The sequence below is a fragment of the Equus asinus genome, chromosome 21, assembly GCF_041296235.1.
Source record: "Equus asinus isolate D_3611 breed Donkey chromosome 21, EquAss-T2T_v2, whole genome shotgun sequence".
In the NCBI taxonomy this organism is placed as follows: Eukaryota; Metazoa; Chordata; class Mammalia; order Perissodactyla; family Equidae; genus Equus; species Equus asinus.
The window spans coordinates 88,732,791-88,746,130 of record NC_091810.1 but is presented as its reverse complement, the minus strand read 5'-3'; the positions used below and the strand labels follow the sequence as shown (position 1 = coordinate 88,746,130).

The 13,340-nt window shown below is 43.5% G+C and overlaps 1 protein-coding gene and 1 long non-coding RNA gene across 9 annotated transcripts in view; one reads left to right on the top strand and one right to left on the bottom strand.

The window, feature by feature from the left end:
- The window catches only part of SLC9A9 (solute carrier family 9 member A9), a 511,724-nt gene that overhangs the window by 495,248 nt on the left and 3,136 nt on the right, over positions 1-13,340 (top strand). The gene's annotated exons all lie outside the window — the stretch shown is intronic.
- Positions 1-13,340, bottom strand: part of LOC123279260 (uncharacterized) — a 94,375-nt gene extending 81,035 nt beyond the window's left edge. For all 8 annotated transcript variants that reach the window (XR_011496633.1, XR_011496634.1, XR_011496631.1 and 5 more), the window contains exon 1: positions 1-13,340. This exon is cut by the window's left edge and continues 19,803 nt beyond it. This is a non-coding gene — a long non-coding RNA (uncharacterized lncRNA).

Genomic DNA, 13,340 nt, shown 5'->3' with positions numbered 1-13,340 from the left:
ACAACAAAGGACTCCTCTTGTGTCTGCTCAGCCAAAGGAAATAGAGTTTCTGAACTCTCCTGAATGGTCTTCATTCCATAGCTCAAAAATAACCCAATGTCACAAACCTCCATTCCTGGACCCGTAGCACACTCAGTGGGTTACAGCAGTCAGCGTTGCTGAGGGTTATGTGTGGGTGAGAGAGTGCGTGTGAGCTTTGTTTTCCTCAAAGAGCCACAGGGCATGCGTTCTACTAAGGAGTTGCTGAAGGGTCAAGAAGAGAGGTGTCCATAGAGTATAGAAAAGTTAGAGCTGCCTCAAGGACAGCTAAGGCCCAGAGAGACACACATGATGATGAGAAAGGGCTGCTGCAAGGTGACATTGAACACCCGATGCCCAACATGAACACAGCACCTTCTGAGTAAGCACCTCCTTCCTGACAGGTCTTTCCTGTGCCAGGACCTCGTAATATAGGTGCTTGATTGAAATCCTGCTATCACGAAACAATGAGCCTCCCTGGGTACCACCGTGTAGGGCGCTGCTCCAAGAATAGAAGGGAATCTTCTGAGAGAAACTTTGCAATATCTTTCCTGGGTCTCCAGCAGCAGCACAAGAAATATTATGAACTCTGCAGGGCATGTGGTGGGTGTTTCATGAGTAAATTGACTTAGGGATGTTTGAAGTATATTTCTAATACTTATAACTCCTCAAGGGACACAGTGAAAAAATAATAATGTTAACTAACATTTACTGAGTTCTTATTATGTGCCTGGAACGATGCTAAAAATTCTATCTATTTTTAACTCACTTAGTCCTCTCCCTTAGAGGTTACTATTGTAAGCTATTTTTATTTTATGGGTGATGAAAATGAGGCTCAAAGAGCTTAGGAAATTTGCCCAGTCATAGATAATAAGTGGCAGAGCTATGATTCAAACCCAGCCTGTCTGTCTTTTTAACTACTACTAAAAAATAAACAGAAGACTTGGGGTTATTCAGAAATAGCAGGAAGTTATAGGCTGAATTGTTTCCTCAAAAAAAAAAAAAGGTGTGTTGAAGTCCTAACCCCCCAGTACCTCAAAATGTGACCTTATTTGGAAATAGGTTCAAGGCAGATATAATTAGTTAAGCTGAGGTCATGCTGGGAAAGGGTGGGTCCCGAATCCAATATGAAGACAATCATGTGAAGACACAGAGCCAACAGCATGGGAAGATGGAGGTAGAGATTGGAGTGAAGCAACTACAAGCCAAGGACCACCAAGGAGTGCTGGCCATCACCGGAAGCTAGGAGAGCAGCATGGGACAGATTCTCCCACAGAGCCTCAGAAGGAGCCATCCCTGCCAACACCTGGATCTCAGACTTCTAGCCTCCAGAACTCTGAGACTATACATTTCTGCTGTTCTAAGCCGCCCAGTTCGTGATGGTTTGTTACAGCAGTCCTGGGAAATGAACACACATGGTAATTGCAAACTCTAAATAATTACCTAACCGGATCTAACACAGCATCACGGGCTTCCCTAATAAGGAGAAAATCGAGGTCCAAAGAGTTTGAGAGAATTTGCTCAAATTGAGAAGCAGTCACAGCAGCCGGAACCTCAGCCATCCGTGTTAGGTGTCTGCTGTCTCCCTCCCCGTGAAAGTATCAATGGCGGTCTCCTCCTTAACTTCATACTCTGAGAATTCTGAACCATAGTGTCCACACTGCAGTTGCCAGTGCAAAAGTGACTGTTTCTATTTCCCAAAGGTACTCCCAAAGATGAGTACAGTTATGCATCCCCATGGGCTCCCTGCCCAAGCCCACACAAGGACCGGTCCCCTCCGGGCTCACACTCCATTCCGAGAGGCAAGGGTAGGACCCGGCCCCATGGGGTACTGGATGAGCCTGAGAGGGCTCGGGCAGTGCTGACCGCCTCCGTCTGAAATATGAATTCTGGAGCCAAGGCTCCAACTCTCACAAGACCGCATCCACTCAGTTTTGGGAGGAGAAATCAAATAGAAATTTCCCCCCAAACCAGAGTGGAGACCTGGAGCAGAGTTACTTCTCAGAGCTCAGTTCAACATGCTTCCAGGGAGGCGACCCATAAAGGCCTGTCGCCAAAATCTTAGTAAGCTCACAGAGAGGGCCTGGGTCTGGGTGGCACTGCCCCTAACCAGAAGGCCACCAAAAGACAAGACTCATTCCATGTAAGCAGCAGCAGCATTTTCCTCCAAAATTATTTTCTCTCAAAATAACTTGAGCCAAATGTGACGTTCAATATGGTACAAATGGATTTCAGCTACCTCTGATAGGCAGCAAAGATTCCTACAAATCTTTTGATCCCATCCTGTGTCCAAAGGGAAGAGTTTCAAGGACACAATAGTAGGAGGAGAAGCAATAGTAATAAGAGTAAAAGTAATGTTATTGTCATTATTATTATTATTGCACTGTGCAGCTCACAGATGTGGCACCTCCACATCCAGAGTCCTTCAAGAGACCGGACACCATTCTGCTCTGCATCATTTAGACCACTGGTTTTCAGGGGATTGTTAAAATGCAGATTACTAGGCTCCACCCCAGGGGGTCAGGTTTAAGAGCCAAGGAATCTGCATTTTAACAAGCATAACAGGGGATTAGGATGCAGATTGTCAGGGACCACACTCAGAGAAACCCGGGTTAGGACTTTCTTCTGTATTAAGATCCAAGGCTGTGGATCAGATGAACTCTCAGGTTTCCTCCAGCCTCATGATTCCAGTATTTCCCCCTTTTACCTTGTGTTTATCTGTTTATCTTGCATCCACTTGCCCTACTTAAGCTGGTTGCTTTGGTATCCTACAACTGTCTTCTTTCCATTAACCTTTCCAACAAACTCCACTGCCCTTTCTCTGTCCCTGGATCGTCTGTCTGGAACCAAGAAGCTCAAAAGAATTATGTTAACATTTGATAGGTAGATCCTGTAGATATCACTGATAAAACGAACCCCCAGTACAAATAGGATAGCAAGCATCCCATTTTATCAGCCTTTAGTCTGCCCTAGTCCTTAATACTTAATCACTCCTGACCAGAGCTTCCTAACTCAGGACCTCTCGTGGAGCATGGATGGGTTTCCAGGTATCTGGGAACTCTCTGAAAGTTACGTGAAATTGTATGCAAATGATGAGTGCGCAGGCATTTTTTTCAGAGAGGCAAGTCCTAGGTTAACCATTATGGCTCCAGACACCATCTGACTCACCTGGAGGTGACCTGGGGAGTTGATTTTGATAAATCAAAGCTACATTGTTCCAAAAAGATGTTATTAGTGTGCAGAGCATCTGTCAATGATTAAACAATAATAAAATTTATGAAACAGTCTTTAAAAAAAAAGCTACATTGTTTGAATCATAGTTCCCAGTTAACTTAGGCAGTTCATTCAGAGTTCAATTTAAAAATCTAACTAGACCACGTCCCCATTCACTAGTAATGTGCTAGACACTAATCACCAAGGATAGAAGATCAAATAAAATAGTTCCTGGAGGATTCTGGGAAGACAGCAGTGGCATCAACAGCATAGTCTTTCACTCTCTCCAGATCTCCACATAAAATAGGCAGAACAAATCGATAACAAAACCAAAACCCCATGGACACATTTCCAACAAAACTAGAGGCGAGTTTTCTCACAAACTCCAAATTACCAGTGAGTAGAGACAAACCACCAATACCACAAGTGTCCACGCAGGAGGAAAACGGAGGCCCTAGGGTAGCGTCTGATGGACCTGAAAATGGGAGAACTCCTAAATAGCCCATAGAATTTCCTGGAAAGTGTCTTTGGGCCAACTGGATAAACTTCTCTAAAACTGGAGTAGGGGTAGGGAGTGGGGAGTGTTGGCTTCTCCACTAGGAGTAAGTGAACGGTCCCAGCAGGAAGGACTGAAGGGGCTGGAGCAGTCGGGACCCCTGAGAGCCCTCAAAATGGATCCTCCGGGGCTCCCTTCCAGGACAGGGCCCTCCACCCAGGAGAAACGGCCTGGAGTGAAATCAAAATTGAGCTGGATAGAGACAAGTGTGAGGAAGGAAAGACGAGGTCCAGACCAGCTGGGGAGAGAAATGGGGCAGGAAAGCACAGAATGCAGGTCACCATGCTTAGCACTGCATAAAAACGACAGAAGAGGGACCTCTGTGAAGCTGAAAAGCTTTCCTGCCTCATTCTACAAGTTCGGGAAAATAATTTCACATAAAAATGAACAACAGAAAAGAATAGAAGTCAAACCTCACACAGACTTATTATAAGAAAAAAAAGAGGATAAAGAGCAGAATAACATCCATACAGACAATGAAAACAAACCAGAAAGACATGCTCATAAATAGATCAGAACTACCACATACTGTATTGAAACAAGTTAAAAGACATTAAGAAAATGATACAAGATATGAAAGAACAATATATCAGAATTAGGGGGAAAAACTCTGGAAATAATTTAAAATAAAGAAAAAAAGCATTTCAGAAATGAATAGTGAATCAGAAGGAATAAAAAACCAAATAAACATAATGGATAATACCTTAAGAGAAATAGCAGGTAGAAAAAGAAAATTTTTTTAAATCAAAAAGGAATGAAGAAAAAGATAAAATGGATTCAAGAGGAAGTCATAAATATTGAAGATAGGCGAAGAAGGTTGATCATCCAGAAAACAGGAGTCTCTGAGGAAAAAAACAAAGCTAGGAAACAGAACAAGTACTCATTCAAGAGAACTTTCCAGAAATGACAACACATTTAACATATTGGAACTACACATTGAAAAACCACACCATGTGTCTGAGAATATCAACCTAGAACAGCAAACATCAGAAAAGTGTTAGTGAAATTAATGAACTTTAAAGAAAAAGTCCTTTGGGCCTCTAGGAAAAAAAATGTGATCTATAAGGTGAAGAAAATTATATTTTCATTAGACTTCTCAGGAACAACACCCTGTGTCAAAAGAAAATAAAAACGTATTTAAGATAATCAAATGAAGAAAGTATAAGCCAACAATTTTACTTCCAGAAAAACGGACTTTCAAAATATAAAGGGCACAAGCTGTTGTCAACATACAAGAACTCAGTTCTTGAACAAGCCTCATGTTCCCATGAGTCCTCCTCAAGGAATCTACTAAAGAATGAGCTGCAGGGAATCAAAATGACTAGAGAGACATTGACCCAGGCCTGGAGGTGAGCATTAAATACAGTTACCTGGAGAGCTGGGACTAAATGAGGGCAGTGAGAGAGCACAGAAGGTGGTGCCTGTATGATCTGACAGTGTTGATACAGTACAGACAGTTGTACTATAGGGTTTTTTAGTGGGAGGTTAGAATGGAGGGAGGATATGCAAAATTGTTCAATGTAGTATGTAATTACCATTGTGGTAGAACAGTATTATTACTTTGAGACTATGTGTAATACAGGATAAGACAAACGAGTAATTATAGAATATTCTAATTCTACATTCTCTGTGTCCTTGAGAATCAGAAATGCCTGAACTTGAACTGGAAATATCCATAGGACTCCTGAGACGTATCACCAGCAGCGTGGTGAAGCGGGTTTGCAGTAGCTGGTGAGGACAGACTGTGCACATCTTGTCCCAACATCACATTTATCGACTTCATGTTGGTATAATGAATTCAGTCACAATGGGAATATTTACACCATGGAAATTGGGAAACACTACAAATCCAGGCCTTTTTTTTTTTCTAAAGAGAGAGGGAGTCGGTTGTTAAACATTTGCCAGCACCTCACCTTATATGGCAACGCGTGGTGCCCAGATTGTGCTGTTAAAATGCCATTTCTTGCTAAAAGAAACTGGAGAGTTTTGGAGAAATAGTTGATTTGAGGTCTGAAACAGGAGACGCACAAGATGAGCCTGGAACAACTTGTCATACAAATGACAAGGAAGCTATCAAAGACAATGCCATCATGTCAATAGGATGCAGGAGCCAATGTGAAAAGACTCACACTGACCAAAGATTGTGGGTTAATTTGAGCTTCAACAAGGATAATATTGCAATCAAATGCATTTAAATTCATTACTTTATAATGATGTTTAAACAAAGAATCGGTCATCTTCGGAGGATGATAACCAATCATTATCTTGAAAACTGGTAAATAGAAAAACTCAAGCATTTATCTTGCCTTTCCTGCATTGACTATTTCACTGAATATCCCAATAGCATAAATGAAAATGTCTCTTTATAAAAGTATTCTACCTAATAAAATAAAAAAGATAGAATTTCACTATTTGCAATCCCCAGTGAGCAAATAGACAGAGGTATTACACATCAGTGGCCGCTCAGCAACCACATACGATGTGCCTTCTTTAGTCCTGACAAAGGGGTAGAATAGAACCTGAACCTAATCCAATCTCTGGATCCAGCTGGCAACCTGCAGGAAACACCAAGGGCAGAGGACCACGCTGGGCTGCACATGAGTTTGCAATCAGCAAAACTCAGGCCGTGGGAAACTCCGAAGGTCAAATGGCCCAGATTCTTCAGCAGATAATTCATAAAGAAATTAGAAGGGTGAAGGAGGAAGCTATGGACTTAAACATACAATATTTTTTTAATAGGCAAGCCCAAACTGTAGTGTGTCGGAGCGCACACTTGAGTGATAAAACTATAACACAGACTCAAGGAAGTGATTAGTACAAAAGTGAGGATAGCAGCTCCTTGTGGGGAGAGGGAGGGGTTTTGATTAGGATGAGACACACCCGGAAGGGGCTTAGATGGGGATAGGGGGTGGGTGGCAAAGTTCTGTTTCCTGGCCCGGCTGGTTGCCGTGCCTTGTAATGATCCATTAAGCTATACATTGGATTTGTGAAGTTTGATGTCTCCCTTTTTCATTTTGCAATAAAAAGATTTTTAAAAATAATAAAGTTCTTGCCCTCAAGGGGCTTAGAGTCTAAAGAGGGAGAGGGAGACGTGAACAATTAGCTTCAAGACAATGTGATAAATGCTGTCAGGCAGGTATGTGCATGTTGCCATGGAGCTGAAGTGCTTCAGCATGGCAGGTTCAAGAAGGCTACCGGGAGGAAGGGACACACCAGCCCAGCCTTGAAGAGAGAGCCCTTCACCAAACAGACATTTGAGTAACAGCTCAGAGCCCAGGCTGAAGGGGGCTGCAGTCACTGCTTGCTGGATTACTCCAGGCAGTTCTGCTCCCCCATCAGGGTGTTTTTATTCTGGCATCTGCTGCTGTCTTTCTGCCCCAGCAGTTGTCTAGGGCAATTTTCTTTAAGATGGTAAAGGTTAGAATTGTCGACCAAAGGAGCATATGCTCACCTGCGTGTGAATAGAGGGTTTCTGCCTTTTCCTTGTTTTTAAATCAGAACTTCGTGGGTAGCCTAGGGGACGGTGCCATCTTGACAATTTTTCTTGTAATAGAGTGGGCGCTGCAAAGATAGGATCCCACTCCTATGTTCTCCGCAAGTGCCCAGTGCAGAACTGGAAGTCCTCCCTCAAGCTGGAGAGAACAGAGTGAGGAAACGGCTTAGAGAAAAAGGGCTTTTGGTTGGACTCTTCAGGCCTTCCTCTGACCCGAACCCTGAACACCAGCTCAGCAGAATGGTCCATCGCGTATTTAACCAAGATGGCAGGACAGCGAATGTCCATTTACAGAATCTGACATGTCCAAAGGAAAGAGAGAGAACACACTCAATTTGTTAGGCTACATTTCCTGGGAAACAAAGCAGAAGGGGAGTGATTTGTATGTTGGAATCTGAGAGCGATGGGATATGTACAATTTTGGGTGTCCTCAGCTGGCTCTGTTCGTGGATGCTGCGTAAATAACAGTTTGGGGACTCAGCAAGTCACTAGCAAGTGCAACCTGGTTTTCTGCAGAAATGTATGGGCTTGGAGGGCAAGGCTGGCCTCCATTCCAGGTATACTCACCCTTCCCCACCCACCTGGCACTGATCCCTGACCATCTCTGGTGGCAAGCTGGCACTGGAAGCTAAATGCACGCTAGAAAAAGAGGTAAGAATAGATTAGAAGAGAATTGAAAAGCCATCCGTTTACACATTTCTTGACTGGTAAAAGAAGACCATAGTACCCACCTACAGTTGTATAGAGAAAATAAGACATATGGGAATGCTTTATAAATGAAAGAGTGCAGAGTGTATTCCTGAAAAGCCTATACAGAGATAAATATGCTTGCCTTCTTTACACAGCTGTGCATTGGCAAGTTTTTTATCCTGACAACAAGACCATTCATCAAGCCTATACATACAAACACATGCAAATACTTCCGATAGGCGCAGTCTCCCTACACAAGCTAAGATGTGACGCTTCATTAATCCACTCTCGGGTCTAACATCATCAAGGCTTCACCTTGTGGCGCCGAGTATCTGACCCAGCCTCCAGACAAGATGGAACAATTGGAGGAGGCCGTTAGAGAGGCCTGGGTTCCAGGCCAACTGGACTTACCTCATACCTATCCTCACCTAAAAGAAATGGCTTTATGGACATGAGAGGCCATGTTCTTTTTCTTCCTATTTAAGATTTGAACCTCATGTGGAGGGCAATACTCCAGAGAGAGCCTACTGTGTTCCACACTTGCTGATCCACAGTCACCCGGGGCACTTAAAATACACCTCTCAGACCTGCTGAATCGGAATCTCCAGGGGAGGACTGGGAAATCTGAATTTTTAACAAATGTCCAAGATGATCTTCATGATGAGGCAAGTTTAGAGAAAGCCAAGATAGAAGATAGCTCCTCAGGGCTCTCAAATCAAAGACTTCTTAAAAGGTCCAGAGAGAAAGGGGTGTGTTCGTGTGTTCAGGCCGCCATAACAAAATACCGTAGACTGGCTGGCTTAAACAACACTTATTTTCTCACAGTTCTGGAGGCTGGAGGTCTGGGATCAGGTGCCAGTGGGGTCGGGTTCTGGAGGAAGTCTCTTCCAGGCTTGCTGAGAGCCACCACCTCATCATGTGCTTACAGGACCCCTTCTGTGTGGACATGTGGAGGGAGAGCAAGTAAGCCTCCTGGCGTCTCGTATAAGGGCACTTATCCCATCGTGAAGGCCTTACTCTCATGACATCATCTAACCCTAATGTCTTCCCAAAGGCCCCATCTCCGAAGACCACCACATTGGGCGTCAGGGCTTCAACATACGAATTTGGGGAGGATGAAAACATTCAGTCCATGATAGGGACAATGGTGCGTAGTCCCCTCAAAGGGGCAGGTGTTCATTTGTGGAGCCGGATCTTTGCTTGGAGTTTTCGCATCTCACCAATCTGTGTAGGACCTCGTCGTGTGAGGCACAGGCATGAGTAAGCTGTGCACCCGATGCTCTTGGTAACTTACAATGGACAAAACATGAGGATTTAAAGTAATCAAAACAAAAGCTAACAAAAGAGAGAGAGAGAAATCAATGTAACCAGGTATTTTGGGTGTTAGTTAAATTACGCATTAAATTTAGCTCTGGCCCTGCTGATAGCTCAGGCCAAAGGAGAAAATGCATCTGCTAATTGTCTTTCCTAATTCACGCATGTTAAATTCTGGGTAGAGTTCCAGCTTTTACTTAAATCTTCTGAACCAAACTGCTATTTCCAAATTTATGCCCTTTAAGGATGAGAAAAGTCATTGTTTTTTTCCCCCCAGAGCTCAACATTTCATCTTGATGTTTCTAGCTTATTAGAGAAGCAAAACTCGCTGTACCAAAAACATCCAATGGGGAATCTTTCTCCCCAAACATATACTAGAACCTGATGAGAAAAATAACACATTTTGCAAAATCGGCAGTTGGGGTTTTTTGTAGGTCAAAAGAGTTTTCTTACTTTTTAATAATTCAGATAACCCTGGAGATCCAGCCTCTTTCCAGAAATTGCTCAGCAAGGAAGACTCTGGAAAGTCACTGATTCCCAGATTCCAAATCAGTTATCCAGTCAGACGAGTCCTGTTACTCGGTGTCTCTGTAACAGAAGGAAGACACCCAGTGTGGTGGAATGTCCCTGCTCTCAGGCCCAGCTCTGCCATTAACTAACTGGCTGGGTTCCATTGAGCCATTCCTTTACCCTCTCAGAGCCTGTTGTCTTCATTAATTCAATAATGATTTCTTGAACATCTAAAATGTGCCAAGCACTGTATCTAGGTGAAGGGGACAGCCCTCCCCTCAAGGAAACCATAGTCTGGAGACAAGGGAGCTTTCCATTCTAGAAGTAATTGCTAATTTCCTTGTGTGGGTGCCTCACTAGTTTGGCAGATAAAACAAAAACAGAAATATATGAGTGCATGAAGGCATGAATGATTGAGTGAGCAAGTGAAACACAAAGGTTTTTTTAATTTGTTTTTGTTTTTCTCTGTGTGTGAGGAAGATCGGCCCTGAGCTAACATCTGTTGCCAATCTTCTTCTTTTTTCTTGAGGAAGATTGTTGCTGAGCTAACATCTGTGCCAATCTCCCTCTATTTTGTATGTGGGGTGCTGCCACAGCATGGCTTGATGAGCAGTGTGTAGGTCTGTGCTCAAGATCTGAACCCACAAACCCCAGGCCTCCGAAGCAGAGTGCATGAACTTAACCACTACGCCACCAGGCCAGCCCCACAAAGGTTATTTTTTAACCGCTTTATTTTATGTCGTTACCACTCTTTTCATGGTCCCTTTGTCGAATAACTCAGGCCCAAGAGGTCGATCTTTGCCTTCACCTTTCTTAGCCTTTTATCCTCAGGAAAACCTCATTCATTGGCTGCATTCTGTCCCCTTCATTCTCTTCTTGACACAGATACTCAGAATCTACTTCCATCACTCACACCACCTCTGAATATTTTTCTATACCATAAATTCGACAAATGTCCATTGAGCACATGACATATGGAAGCACCCGGCAAACCAAGACGTTGGAAAACAGAGACTCAGCTCCTCGTCTGCTGCGGCTGTGGATGGCGCTTTGCATGTTCGAGTCACAGCCCCACAGTGTGTGCCTCACCCCTTCACCTCACAGCTACTGGGATGTCAGAACAGCCAGAATGGCCCCATGCGCTTCCTTGAAGAGTCTTACACCAACAAATTCTCCCCACCTCTTACCTACCACCTCACGCTAGCTCCTGGTCCAACAATTTTAAACCCAAATAACGATTTTTGGTGTAGGAGCAGCTTAAGTTTTCCACCCACTAACCAGCCTGTAAACCTCAACGCTACACCAAATGCCTGGAGCGCCGGCTTCTCATCTCTACCCTCGGAATCATCTCCCACCAGTATTTGAACAACGACTGAGACACCAGACTCTCCAGAAAGTATTGCTTAGAAAAGAAACTTTTAAAATAAAATAAATAGCATTCAAATAGCATTTAAGAGTTTAAAACCACTTACTTCTACATATGTTATTTCGGTTAACATTCACAACAATACTTGAGGCTCAGAGGGGTTAGTAACTAGACCCCAGGTCACACAGTCAGTAAAGTGACAGGGTGGGCGTTCTGCCCAGGTCTTCCAGAGACTGCCTACAAATTTAGTCTGTAAGTGTTAGCTCCAACAATGTTGTTCAGAGTTAAAGAGATACGTCATCAGGATTCAAAGAAGAAAATGTTCGTTACACAATTCTAAATCTGTGTTTTACTTTTGAAACATGATTTTGGCATTTCGATTTTTCAGTATAGCGAGAACCCCAAACAGTGGACGTGGCCCAGGCCTCTCTCAAACTCTCAGGGCCTTGACAAACCTCTTCATTTTTTTTACATGACATCTCTAAAAATGTTGCTTACTTGCTATCACTTTTCCATCTGAAAATAAAATTGGCTGGATTTTCCTTGATTTACACTCTAGTTGTACATATATCTTGTCCTCCTCACCTCCCTAAAAAAGCATTTCTCACTGACCCATGCCCACCATAAACGCTCGTGAGACCACATGTCTTCACATGCCCCGCCGGAGGGCGTCTGCAGCTCGCCAGCAGGGGTGAGGTCTCAAGCTTTTCTCTCTGTAGAATCCAGCTGCTCACATGCCTGATTCTGCCCTGATCAATTATCTTCTGCAGGGAATGAGGTGGTGGATTCATACAGCAAAGGGAGCCTTTGGACGATTTAAACTCAATTCCTTCCTCTGTGAAATGAAGGAAGGAAGACTCCATACTGAAAATGAACGGAAGACCATCAAGGGCTTTCCAGAGTTGTAGATATGCTTACAAGATGTTATAGGGAATGCCAGGCTCTGAACTTTAATATCTTCCCTGGTCCTTAACCGAGCACAACAACTGTTCATCTGAAAGCAGTCGGCAAGTTTTCCATTTGCAGTTGGAATTACAGACCCTCTGAAGCATCTTTTCCGTCACTCTCCTTGCATCACACCTAGGCCATGTTCATGAGCATCCCCTGCCTTGTCACCACTTGGGTAGCAAATGAGTTGAAGCCAGAAGCAAACAGATTCCCGGTCCCCTGTGGGCTGCGTCCTCCCTCTGTCCCCATTCACTCAGGGCATCACGGGAATGACAGAGTGGTGCTGTCCAGTGGGGCCTTCTCCCTGATCTTCTTGTGTCCTGAGTCCAGGGGGTGACTGCGGATCTTCACAAGCCAACCAATGTGAACTGCTTTCCATTTTTTCCCTGTCTCTATTTATTACAGCTTTTCAGAAAGTCGATGAGGTGAAATATTCTCCAGCAGAGGAAATAATATAAAGCTTAAAAGTTGTTTCTGATGGAATGGTGAAATAATTCCACTACTTTTCTTTGAGCAAAAAAAATAATAAGGCAGCCTGAGGCCGCCTCTGGGGATTTCATTATTGACAGGCTGGAGGGAAACAGGATGGCTTTAGACAAACAGATTTTTCTTTTAACTTGTTAGAGTACTTTGGGATGAAGCGATGAGAAAGATAGGTGCTAGACAATAGAGTAAACGGGGCACCGCTTATTTACATAATTTTGTATAGAGATGCATTGATGTATGAAGTATAAAGTGACTGTGTTGAATAGTGAAAATAAAGTATTTTGGAAAACAATCTGTGTTCACTACCCTGCTCTGAAATGACAACATTTTATGAAATACCCCTTGCTTCTTTGTGAAAATTACCGGTGGTTTAAGCTGTGTGTGCAATTTTAAGAAAATGCAACCTTTTATGCTATTGTTTAAGATAATTCTTAGAATGCATTCTCTAAGCAGATGAGACATGGAGTAGGGGATGGGAGAGGAGGGGAAGAGGCACGTTGACACCTCGCTCTGATGTTGGCGAGTCCGTTCGCCATCTCTTCCTGATTAAAGGCTACCACGAGGGCTGGAAATGTGTGTGGAGCAAGGATTATAAAGAGCAATTTTTGCAAACCAAATTGTCTCCTAAATGAAGGAGTGGGGGATTTAAAGATGAACGGAACTGTCTCTTTTGCTGCGTGCAAAGATTTATGCTGTGTGAGAAACTAAATCCTAACTCCCTTTTGGCAAGTATTCCTTAACAGGCC